We start from the raw sequence: 12,918 nt of genomic DNA on the forward strand, positions 1-12,918 counted from the left end.
GAGTTGAGAGAAAATTTTCCCTCTTTCACTTCTATTTTGTTTTTCCAACCAAAATAATCACTCCACATCATTCCTAAACACCAAATCAACCCATTTCAACAACAATTTTCACAAAAATTTTTGGATCAAAAATTTGGGTTTTCTTGTTGGATCGTTTCGGGTCAATTGGTAGTGCAAACGACTCTATTGGTAAGATATCGAAAACCCAAAGCTTTATTTTGAAAAAATTTTGTCTATATTCGTAGATCTAGAAATTATGTGAACTTTTAACTTGAGTATTTTGGGTTTGTTGAGTTGTGATGTGATCATGTAGAAGAAGTTTATATGCCAATGATTGTTAGAAGTGTAGTTGTTGATTTTTGGAGTGTTTGTGTTGAATTGAAAAATCGTAGTTTGGGGGTGGAATTGCGAATTATAGAAGTGTGGATTGTTTTGAAATTGTGATGTGAATTTCCTTTAAGGGTATATTGGCTGGAAACAGAACCCGCCTTAAAAACTGCCTGGCAGTACTTGGCAACATCTGGTATAACAACGCCGCGTACACCTTAAAATATAAAAATCGTAGTTTGGGGTTGAATTGAAATTTTTGGAAGTGTGGATTGTTTTTGCAGGTTGGACATGGTTATGTTTTATAGGGAAACTCCTTGTGTAACAGTTTGGATTGAATTTCAGTGAATCAATGGCTCCGAAAATTAAGCATACGGGCAAGGGGAAGAACGTTGACAAATGTTTTGTAAACGAGGCGCCCGTAAACGTTATGAGGACGTGATCAAAGAAAAGGATAAGGGTTTCATCCCTGAACGTGGATTAACAGCACCACAATCTGTGGATTGGAGTAGGGGTAGCAGTTGGAACATGTTCATGAGTGCTCCTGAGGGGGGTGCCGGGTAGAACCGTTGGTAAGAGAATTCTATGCCAACTTCCCCGAGAGTCAGGATGGGATTGTGTTTGTGCGAGGGGAGGATGTGCCATTCTCAGCAATAGAAATCAACAAATTCTATAACTTGCCCGATTATCTCATACAAGCTGACAGTATGTGGAGTTCAAAAGATCAGGCTATGACCATGATATTATCTTGCCAGTCATAGCAAAACCTGGGACAGCAGGGAAGTGTCTAAAAAAAGGAAAAAGACACTCAAAGGAACACAGTTGACACCAATGGCTCGGCTGTGGCAGTACTTTGTCTGTGCTAAACTTATGCGGAGACGCACTACAAGCACAGTGACTCATGAGAAGGCGGAATTGCTTACTCTATTGCCACAGGAAAGAGTATGGATGTGGGAGACATCATTTATAACAGTGTTAGGATAGCATCCCAAAAGGGGCGATCAAGTTACTGTTTCCCGATCATCACAGCCATGTGTCTAAAAGCAGGAGTCAAGGTCAAGTGATGAGCCGGGATTAATCAGCTCCGACTCTAGATGCCGACTACTTCAAGAACACCTTGACCGAACAGAAGCTCCAACCAAGAGCGGGGGCAAAAGAGGCGAGAACGAGCATGGCCACCATCTCAGCTCCACAGGTTCACAAAAAGAGATGATGCAGAAAAATGATGGCATGATGAAAACATGAAGAGAAGACAGGATTGGATGTGGAGCGGACACAGAGCATTCAGAATTGCTGACAGACAGCTTCAAGGAGCTGAATGTTGACACTTCCGCGTATCATGGTTGACTGGAACTCAGATGATTGGCCGGAATCAGAGGAGAAAAAGAATCAGAGGAAGAGGAGGAAGAACAAGACTGAACCCGGGCATTGTTTGTGTTGGTTTAATTGCTTCATTTAATTTTCTTGTCCAGTTGAAATTAAACTCATTTATTTTGGTTTTGGATTTTGTTTATTTTGTCATGTGTTTAGTTAATGTTTTTTTATAGTAGTGTTTAAAAGGGCGATACAGGTTGTAATACTTTCAATATAGTTGTGAATTCGTTCTAACATAAGGGACACCACAGTTTATTGTTTTGACGATTTTGGACGATGAAAGTCCAAAGAACGGGTGAACATTGTGGAACGACAATTCATGACTTAACCAGGGAGCATTCTCGTACCTTTTATTGTTCATTTGTTTTTCCTTGTTGTTTGTCTCATTCCTAACTTGTACATAATGGAACATTGGGGACAATGTTTTATTTAGTTTGGGGGTAGGGAATAGATTTTTTTGAGTTTAAGGGTATATTGGCTGGAAACCAGTAACTGCCTTAAAACTGCCTAGCAGTACTTGGCGACCTCGGGTTTACAACGCCGCGTACACCTTAAAGTTTCATAAAAAAAAAAAAAAAAAAAAAAAAAACGTATTTTTGGTTGCATTTTTCTTTCAGTTGTTGTTGCCGAGATGAGTTGTATAATCAATGATGGAATAAGATTGTTGAATTTTTATTGTTGAGAAATGTAAGCATTGCTTCAAGTTTAGGTTATTGAATGATTTGATTGAGGTTTGTGAGTGGTCAACACAATGTTCATTGTTTCATCATGCTTAGATCATTTTATGCGATTAGAAAAAGTCTTGATAATGTTGGTGGATTCTAGAACCTGTTGAGAAATGCTTAAGGCGAAATTCTAGGATTAAACATAGTTGAGGAGATGATTTAGGGATTTTTGGAACGTTGAGCCTTTTAGCCAACCCATGATTGAAATTGTCACTAGTCACCCATTTGAGCCATTGGAACTTTGCTTATTTTTCTTAGAAAACAACAGATTTGAAATTCCTTTACCCTAAACACTTTACCATACCTTTAGGAGAATCGGTCTTAGTGCAAAACCGAGAACGAAAAGAGTGTACAATTGAGCAAAAGATTAGTTTGGGGTTAAGAGAAGAAAAATGAAGAAGAGATCAAAAAGAATGATGTGGGAGTAAGAGAAAAGAATTAAACAAAGGAGTAGTCACCTCAATTCAATCCTAGTGTGTGTTATTTCTATCAAAAAAAAAAAATATAACAACTTTGTCGAACACAATGCAGCCTAGTTTAAGGGTATACCGGCTGGAAACCAGAACCGCCCTTAAAAACTGTCTAGCAGTATTTGGCGACCTCGGGTTTTACACACGCCACGTACACCTTAACAAGTCTCCCCTGTATTTATGGTTTCCAAAGTAAGAATACGCGTATGAAGACTGTGAATAAGTAGACATGTCAATTGGTGTTGAGGAAGTGTGGGTTTCGATGTGATTTGAGTTTTGCTTTAGGACACCGAGTTCTCTTACTTTGTTTCCTATCCTTTTGTTGGAGCCTATGACCCGAACCTAAAGTTACAAGCCTTTAAAGACCTGTTGATTCATCTATGTGTAGTCCCTATTAGTGGAGAGTAGTTCAATATTTAGCGTATGGAATCTGCCACCATTTGAAAACTTTACAATTTTGCATAAAATAATCCGGGACGTTGGAAGGTGGATTGAAGTGGGGATTACCTACTTGGTGGACCAATTGAGGAAACAGTCGATGTAGCCTATAACTTTTTGAAATGCCGAACATTTCCTATATAAATTTCAACAATTTGTGAGACATGTGCAATTTCTAGGCAATTCATTGTAGCATTTGAAATGTTTTATTTTGGTTTTTCGTTTGGTGCATGTTTCTATTTTTGTTTCGTTATTGTCCTTGTTTTCGTTATTTTGTACTGTATGCTCGGGGACGAGCATCTCTTTAGTTTGGGGGTAGTTGATAATCCGTAATTATACAGTTTTTATATGATCTTTTTGTCGGTTTCAGGTACTTTCCAGTGCATTTTGACCTGAATTGGTGCTTAATTCCTTACTTTTCGTGTTTCAGGTTAAAATGGACTTTTTGAGCGAACAAAGACAAAAACTGGATAATTTTGACTCAGAATTGAGCGGATTTCAGAAGATAGGAGAGTTCCGGAGCAGGACAACGCTCGATGAAGCTTGTATCCAAGGAGAGAGCCGAAAATCGAAGAATCGAACGAAGAAGCACACCGAGTGGCAGTTCTGTAAATTTCAGAACCCTTGAAGGAACTTCGCCCCGCGCGAGAAATGTCTTCGCCGCGGCGAAGTAGGCCAGAGACGAATTGGAGATTTCCGTTCTTGCCGCGGCGCAGAATTCTTCTTCGCCGCGGCGAAAGTCAAATTTTCAGTTTTGTAAACGCACAGTTTCGTGTGTGCATGTTTGACTGGGTTTTTAGGACTAGGTATAAAAGACAAAGGAAAACTTTTTAGGAGGGCCGGAGCTGTTAGGTTTAGCCGTCTTTACATTTTTCTTAGGAAAAAGCTGGAGTTTTTCGGATTGTAAAAGAGAAAGTTCAGAGTTTGACTGGAAGATTCATCTTTTGGGAAGATTTCTATTTTCATCTCAGTTTCATTATGTTTATTCTGTTTACTTTATTTTTCGTTTTTATTCTGTTAATTTAGCTATGAACTAATCTTCTATGGGTTAGGGTTTTGATTGTAGTTTGGATTTGAAATGGGTTGAGTATGTGATTGTGCTATTCCATGTGAATAAGCTGTGGTTGTGTGTTACTCTGAAATTAATTGATGTATGTGATGAACATGATGAGATTGAAATAATTCATGTTAAGCTTCATGGGTTAAACATTATAGTATTGGATGCTAGAGATAGATTCAAGATTAATGAAATCAATTTAGGATTCTTGTGCTTCATGATTTAGAATTATTAACCTTCAATTGTGGGATGCGGAATGTTAATAATAATGAATAGGAAAACATAGCCCGAGAGGGTATGTTATCATGGTAGTGAATCCGATTTACAACCATTGCACGTGAATGTGAAAATAGTGTAATTCTTAGGCTTAACCCATAAATAATCCAAACGAAGTCATAACCCTACCCGTTTTACTTAATTTGAATTTCTTGTGTTTCATTTGCTTTCCTTTTAAGAATTACTTCTTTGTTAAATTTTATTTTGTTTTTGTTTAATAGCAAATTGCTCCCACAAATCCAAGATTTTCGGTTGCTTCAACTTGCTAACGTTAGGAACTTAGTGCTTAGCTACCAGTCCTCGTGGGAACGATATCCTACCCATCACTCTATTACTTGAACGACTAGTGCACTTGCTAGTTTTGCATGTTGTAGTAAAAACGCATCAATTATCATTGCGTTGAATGACCCTATCGAAAGATAGTGACAGTCTAGCATGTCAAGGTTGTAAGCATCCACTTGGTGCAGCACATGGGTGCTTGCTTGTGCAAGTCCAATGGACTTACCGATTAGAGGATTCCATACAAGATGGTAACTCAGTGTCTATGGAATATATGTCCTCTTATGGATGGTGGTGCATGTGGTCCTTCAACTTGAGATCAACAAAGTGTTGTGTGTAAAGATCAATGTGATTTGACACCAACCTACCGTCGTCTCTCTTTGGGATTACCAGAATGGTGGTGATTGGTTACATTGGGAAGTACACTATGGCTATGGTGGATTAACAAAGGATTCATCACTCCTAGTTACTGGAGACCTTATCTCGACGAGATATTTGGTTAAAGAACTACGACTGCAAAGCTGTGGCCACGGTGGAATCGAGTTGGGGCTCGAATCCAATCTCATATGGTCGTCAGATTCAAGAACCGAATATACAACATGTCAAGGAAATAGTTTTGAGGTAGACACTACTTTTGTATCTCAAACCTTGTTAAGATATAAGATGATGAAATAGATCAAATTGCATGGTAACCATACTATAGACAAGGAAAGTTTGATCACTAAATCTTTGCTTACTGAGGAATCATGATGCCTTTCTAGAGGCTAATCTTGATTAGTGAATGAAAACACTAATTGGCTGATACCTAATTAGTTATCGGGACACTATCGACAAATTAGAGAGCCTTCGGATTACACACATAGAAGGTAGTTAAGTGAAGAATGAAAATGGAAAGACCATCTTCTCCTTGGGCCGAAAAAGGTATTTTGGTAATTTGGGAGTCCAGTAGCATTTTTGTCATTATGGGCAAAAAGGGCACTTTGGTGATTTTGCTAGGGTTGACACCATTATCCAATATTTATATTGGAGAAATTTTGGAAAATTAGATTCATATTAATTCTAATTAATATGAAGGAATATATTTAATTTAAATTAAATATATTAAAATCCAAAATTAAATATGATATATATATATGGATTAAATAAATAGAAATATTTATTTAATTAGAATATATATATTTATATATAGGAATTAAACAAATGATATTTATTTAATTAAAATTCATATTTAGGAGAATATCCTAAGAGATATTCTTATCCCTAACATAAAGGATTGCAATCCAATCCAAATTGGAATTAAGGAGATTGCAATCCAAACCAAATTGGAAATCAAGGATTCATAATCCTTGTAGGATTCTAGTTTGGGGTTGCCTATATAAAGGGACAATGGATTTTAATTAATAAAAGGTTTTAGAGAGAACTGTTTTAAGAAAAATTAAATTAATTTTTCTCCCTCTCCCAAAAGCTCACACCCAAACCTTAACCACCAGGAGAATCTTATTCTCTTAATTTCTGCCTCCCTTCCTTAAGCTCTAAGATTGGTCTAGCAATTAATCTTAGGGTGATCTCAAGCCTACCTTTGTATGGATACCGACAGACTCAATCCTATGTTCGGTTGATAGCGATTAATTGGAGATATTCAGAGAAGGAGCCGCCAACGAAGGTATTATATTGTACCTTGTATGGTTTTGATTTAATTTATGTTGATTATCATGTCAACATCATGATCTTGGGTAAAAGAGACCGTGCCATGGCAAGATTTTTTTTATAATTCCACACTTGCCACGACACAGTTCCTTCAAAATCTACCATTTAGAGGGCCACTTCCTTGAAATTGAAAGCTACACTTGGTTACTTCTTGAGAGTTTTTGCCCATTAAATCTCAGTTGCTATAAAAAGAATTCAAAATTTTGAGATTATGTTCAAAATAGTTAAAAGAAAGAAAAATGAAAAAGGGCATGAGGGACGGGGGAGATTTCTATTTGAATATTTGACCAATGTGTCATAAATCCCCCCTTGAGGACACATCACACACATATGATAAAGAATCTTAGTTTTTACTCATATATGATCAAAGGTTATAAAGCTTTAATTGTTGAATTACATGGGATGAAATTCTCCTTGTGTATCTATGTTAAAGATTAAGAATTGATTTGATTGTCACATGTTCAGATCTGTACTACTTGCATCCTTAAAATTTGTGAAATTTTTCATTGATCTCATGATGTCTTTATGTCCCTTTTTTTTTTTTTTTTTTTTTTTTTTTGGGTTCAAAATGGAATAAGTGTTTAAAACCTGCAGTTTTTGTGCCAATGTCGCCACATTGAGAGAGCCTGTAGCCACATGAGTTCTCTTAAGTTCATTCTCTATGAATTCTCTTTTGCATGTGCTGAAATGATTTGTCAATGTCATGACACTTTAGCTGTTTTCTAGTGTGCTTGCATGACTATGTGAATGTCATCACATGAATGCTATTCATTTTGATTCATAATTGTCTTTTGTCATGTGTCATCACATCTGAACTGAAGGTTGCCTTTTTTGTTTTGGTTTTGTTGGTGTGCTCACATTGCTTTTTGGTGTGCCCGCATGGAATTTAAGTGCTCGTACAACACTAAATCTCTGATTTTTTTCTAAGGCTTCTTTATAAATGTCGCGGCGACACATATTTTTCACTTTGAACCAAATTTGTGCCACTGAAACTCTTTGCACTCAAATTCTTTTTGAATTTCATGTTGTTGTCTCTAACATTTGTTGATTTGTGCACAATGGAGTATCAAGAATCTTTCATTGCCAACATCTGTCTTGCGTCAGAATCAAAGAAATGAGTGGGAGAGAGTCAGATCGATGAACTTAAACCATCTAAATCCTCCTTAGAGAAGACTCAATTAGCCTCAATCTCACCCATTGCTGAGTCGCCATTGTCAGATGAGCCCTAGATTGACAGGGTAAAGTAAAAGAAGAAGTCTCCTATTGTCTTGAAACCATCAAAGAAAGCTTCCAAACCTCCACGTGGGAAGAAGCAAAAGACCTCGCCAATAAATAAGAAACTTCTAATCAAGAGATCATCCAGGCATCAGAACTCATGAAAAAAAAGGGGGAGTAGTTGTTGATTTCTTGACATGGGGAGATTATTGATGTGGTAACACTGCTGAAGAAGATGCTAATGAAGCTTTATTTTTATTTTTTTTCTTGATTACATGTTGAACTGATTTTCATTATCTAGTTTTTACTTTGATTTGTAGAACTGTTTCTTTTTATTATTATTAGCTTATGCTTTGTTTTGAACTAATTACTTATGTAGTCATTTCCTTGTGTTTTGTTCTAAGATTTGCACGTTTATGTTTTCTGACTTTTTCTACCAAGTTTTGTTTATAAACTACATTTGCTAATGTAGTTTTCTTTCATGTGCAAGGAACAAATTACTCATTGTTTGTGTAAACTGATCTAGCCCTTTTTTGCTATTTGATTGGTAATCACTAGGAAGTGATTTGGTTTAGTTACTCAGGGGGAGTATACTAATTGAAGGGGAGTATACTAATTGAGGAGGAGTTATTCAATTTAGTTTGATTTATCTTAATGCAAAACTAATTTTGATTGATGATATTAACTGTGTTTTGCTTAAGTTCGCTTTGATGTTTTTGTTTCTAACTTATCTCCATGCCTTGATGATTATGCCTCTTATGAGATATGTTTTTATGTTTTGTTTCACACTTGTCTCTTGTTGATTGATTGAAGTTGTGTTTGAGACAGGCATGTTTCTGAAAAGATTGTGCTATGTTCATAAGTTTGCCAAAGGGGGAGATTGTAAGTATTTTTGTCAACTTATGAATTCAATGTGGTAACACTGATTTTTGATGTCGTAACATCACTTTGTATATGCACAATCGTTTTATGTTTTCTGGTGTCACCACACTCATTTTTCGTATGATGACACATGCCCAGTCATATTTCTTTTTGTACATGTCGCATTTTTAACTTGCTTGTCAAGTTAATTTTCTTTCATGATTTTTGTGAGAGCTAAATTTACAGGTGTCCTACTATCCCAATGTGATCCTGCAAGGTTGGTAAGGTTTATTTGTGGTCCCAACAAAAGTTGGAAGCTTTTGTTTGTGGTCCTAACAAAAGTTGAAAGGGTTTGTCTACCGCATATCTTAAAGAGATTGGGTAAGTAATGACTATTTATTATCATCTTCTTCCTTGCATTTTCTCTTGAACTTGGTGTGTCCATTGTTGTGCTCTCTGAATTTTTTCTAGAGCTTATTTATTTACTTTGGTTCCCTTTCTTTGTTTTAATCATTTCTTTGAGTTTGGTTAAGCAAGGATTGTTTGTTTCCATCTTCTTCCTCCTTGCTTGTTTAAGCCTTAATTGTAAGAATCGTGTCGTGGCAAGCGCAGAATAACAAAAACATTTCTTCCATGGCACGACTCCCTTACCCAAGATCACAATTTTGACATATTAATCTACATATATATAAACTAATAAAAGGTTAGATTCCTATACCTTTATTGGCGGCTCCTTCTCTAGATCTCTCCAACTACTCGCTATCAACCCAACATAGGATCGAGTTCCGTCAGTATCCACACAAAGGCAGACTCAGGATCACCCTAGGATTGACTGCTAGATCAATCGGAGGGCTTAAGTGAAGGTGGCAGAAATTGAGAGAGAGAACTCTCTTGGTGGCTAGGGTTTAGGCGTGCATTTGGGAGAGTTAGAGAGAGAAAAATAATTCAATTTCTTTTAAACTATTTTTACCAAAAGGAATTCTTTCTACAAACTAAAAACCCTCCTCCTTTTGCAGTGCTATTCCAAATAGGAATTCAACTAGGATTACAATGCTTGAATTCCTATCGTGGAATGATTGCACTAATCGTAAACGAAAAGGATAATATCGCTAAGAGATATTATCCTATTTAAATATTAAATACTAAATTAAATAAATAATACTACTTATTTAATGTTAGAGTAGATGCCCTAGAGCCAATTAATTATTGTAGAATTGACTCTTTGTAATAATGTTCATTAATCAATAATAAAAGACATTTTATTCTATATCGCGTAAATTATTATTATTGCAATATGTATTGATATATGTCCTTAGAATGGTAGAACCGTGACGAGGGTATCACGTGTTTCAAATCTTGATAGTGAGAACCCTATGAGCACATATGTTGGCCATTCCAGAAACGTCCGTAGCCCCAGTATTATTCTGAAGTAAGGGCACAGATAATACGGTAAGGCTATCATAGTGTTGAACGACCCTGTCGAAAGGCAGTGACTGATCTCACTTGTCAAGGTTGTTTGGTGACAACCTGGTGCAACACATGGGTGCTTGTTGTAGGCGGATATACCGCAGCAAGTTCACTGGACTGACCCACCAGAGGATTCCATATGGATGGTAACCCCAGTGTCTATGGAACAAATCCTCTAACGAATGGTGGTGCATGTGATCCTTAGACTTGAGATCACNAATTTACTAACACCTTTTCCAAGAACTTCATCAAGCTTGTATGAACCTGCATTTAACCTTTCAACAATGGCCTTGGCCTCAGTTAGTTCATTTAAAGCTAGATTCAATAAAATTTCCTTATTGGACAAATCAGACAACAAGACTTTTGTTTTATCATTTAAAATTTTCTTATCTCCTAACAAAAAAGATTTTTTCAGATTCAAGAGATTTAATTCTCTTGATGGCTTTTAACCAACCCTCATCCATCTTGTCATAAGCCTTGTGTATCTCTTTGTAGACATCACTACAGCCATCTGAGGACACACTATCACTGTCCTCTTGGTTAGCAGCAAAGGCTAGGAAATGTTCATTCTCATGTGTGTCGTCACCCTCACTCAAGGTGGTAGCCATGGCTTTTCCCTTTTCCTTTAGAGTGTTCGCACACTCAAACTAAATATGGCCATAGCCTTCACACTCAAAGCATTTGATTCCTTTACTTTTCTTTTCATTTTCTCTCAAAAATCTTTTCAAGAATCCTCCTTGACCAAATTGGTTAGAAAATCTTTTGACAAAGGGTTGTTTTCCCTTTTTAGCCATATTTGGCTTTCTCATGTTCTTTTTCAGGAATTTCGAAAAGTTTTTTGTGATTAGAGAAAACTCATCATCTTCATTATCACTAGTATCACAAATAACCAGAGAATCAGAAATTACCTCATGCTTCAACGCAAGCCCTTTACCTGATTTCTTTTCCCATCGATTCAGGCTAAGCTTAAAGGTTTGTATAGATCCAATTAGTTCATCAAGTTGCATCTCATCAAGGTTGCGACATTCTTCAATAGAGGTTGCTTTGGACATAAATCTTTGAGGTTAGGAGCGCAACACCTTCCAGAAAAGTTCAGCATCAAAAAAGATTTTACCTAAAGCAAAACACTCATTAATGATATCACATAATCTACCATGAAAATCAGTAATGGTTTCATTATCATGCATAACAAAGATTTTCATAATCCATGATTAATGGTCTTTTTCACAATATTATAATTTAGAGTCCATCCCATGCATCTTTAGCCGTTTCACAATTTGCAATGTTTTTCATTTGGCCTATACTAACAGCATTAAAAATGGCATGAAGTGCTTTGAGTTGAAATTAGACTCTTCTAACTTAGCCTTGGTCCATTGATCAAGGGTCTTTCCTTTATTTCAACTAGCTTCATTAGTTTTAGGTTCTTGTCAGCCAACCATAGAAGCATTCCAAGCCTTCTCATCAATAGATTTCAAAAAAGCACGCGTCCTCGATCTCCAAAAGGTATAGTTGGTTCCCTCCAATAGGGTGATCTATTGGTAGACCCTCCTTCACCAAAAGAACTCATGATAACCAACCAGCCAGTGTGATCACACAAGACTTCGGTGGTCACCCACAAGATCTTAAGACAGAGGTGATAGAACATATAGAGAGGTGGTCACAACAAAAAGTCTAACACAAGGTGGTCACATAGCTCCAAAGTGGTCACAAGTTTGGAATGTATAAATCTGCAGAACAAACGTGAAAAATAACTAGAACAAAAACGTATCAAACAGTAATAAAAACACAATCAACAAGGAAGGATCAACTAAAATAACTTTCTAGAACAAGCTATGATACCAATTGAATGTTTCAATTCCTTTATCAAGTGATTTAAACCTAAGCGGAAAGGGTTTCTAAGTTGATTTTAAGAGTTCTTTATATAAACAGAAAGCAATAAAAATGAACCAAAGTAAACAACACTAGGTTTTACATGGTTCGGCAAAATGCCTGCATCCATGGGACCAAGCCTAGAATGAAGCTGATCCACTAGGTATACTTTACAGTTTAATTACAAAGTTAAAGATTAAGCCTCAGTTGCAAGAACACCCCTATTTTGTAACGCTTCATCTCTACCCTTTGGTCAAAACAATGTACTGCCATAGCTAGCTACAAGAACACCCAACCACCTAGTTAGCCTTGGGCTTCTCTCAAGGTATAGCAACAAAGATGCATTTTAGTTGAAGAAACTCAACAAGCTTCATACATCAGCTACAAACAAAACGTTAGAAAGCAAGTATTCATTTTAGGTGCTTGAATGAAGGTAATTTTAAGCTTTACCTAAGCATAGAAACCTATCAAAAATGTTTTAATTTAAACTATGGACGGACGTCCATTCTGGGTGGACGCCTATCCATTAAGTAGGGACGCCCGTCCATAATATATGGACGGGCGTCTATGATTTTTTGTTTTGAAATTTTTTTAATTTACACTATGGACAGGTGTCCATTCTAGGTGGACGCCCATCAATAGTAAATGGACTCCCGTCCATATATTATGAACGGGAGTCCATTGTTATTTTCTCATGGACAGGAGTCCATTTAAAATGAATGGTTGTCCAATAATCACGGACGTCCGTCCATATTTGATGGACGACCGTTCATTCGTGGAATATTTGTTAATATGCTACATGGCTGCGTCTACTCAGTTAACATATCATTCGGTGCAATTCTTCGGTGTCCGT

This window comes from Pistacia vera, unplaced genomic scaffold (assembly GCF_008641045.1).
Source record: "Pistacia vera cultivar Batoury unplaced genomic scaffold, PisVer_v2 Contig609, whole genome shotgun sequence".
NCBI lineage: Eukaryota > Viridiplantae > Streptophyta > Magnoliopsida > Sapindales > Anacardiaceae > Pistacia > Pistacia vera.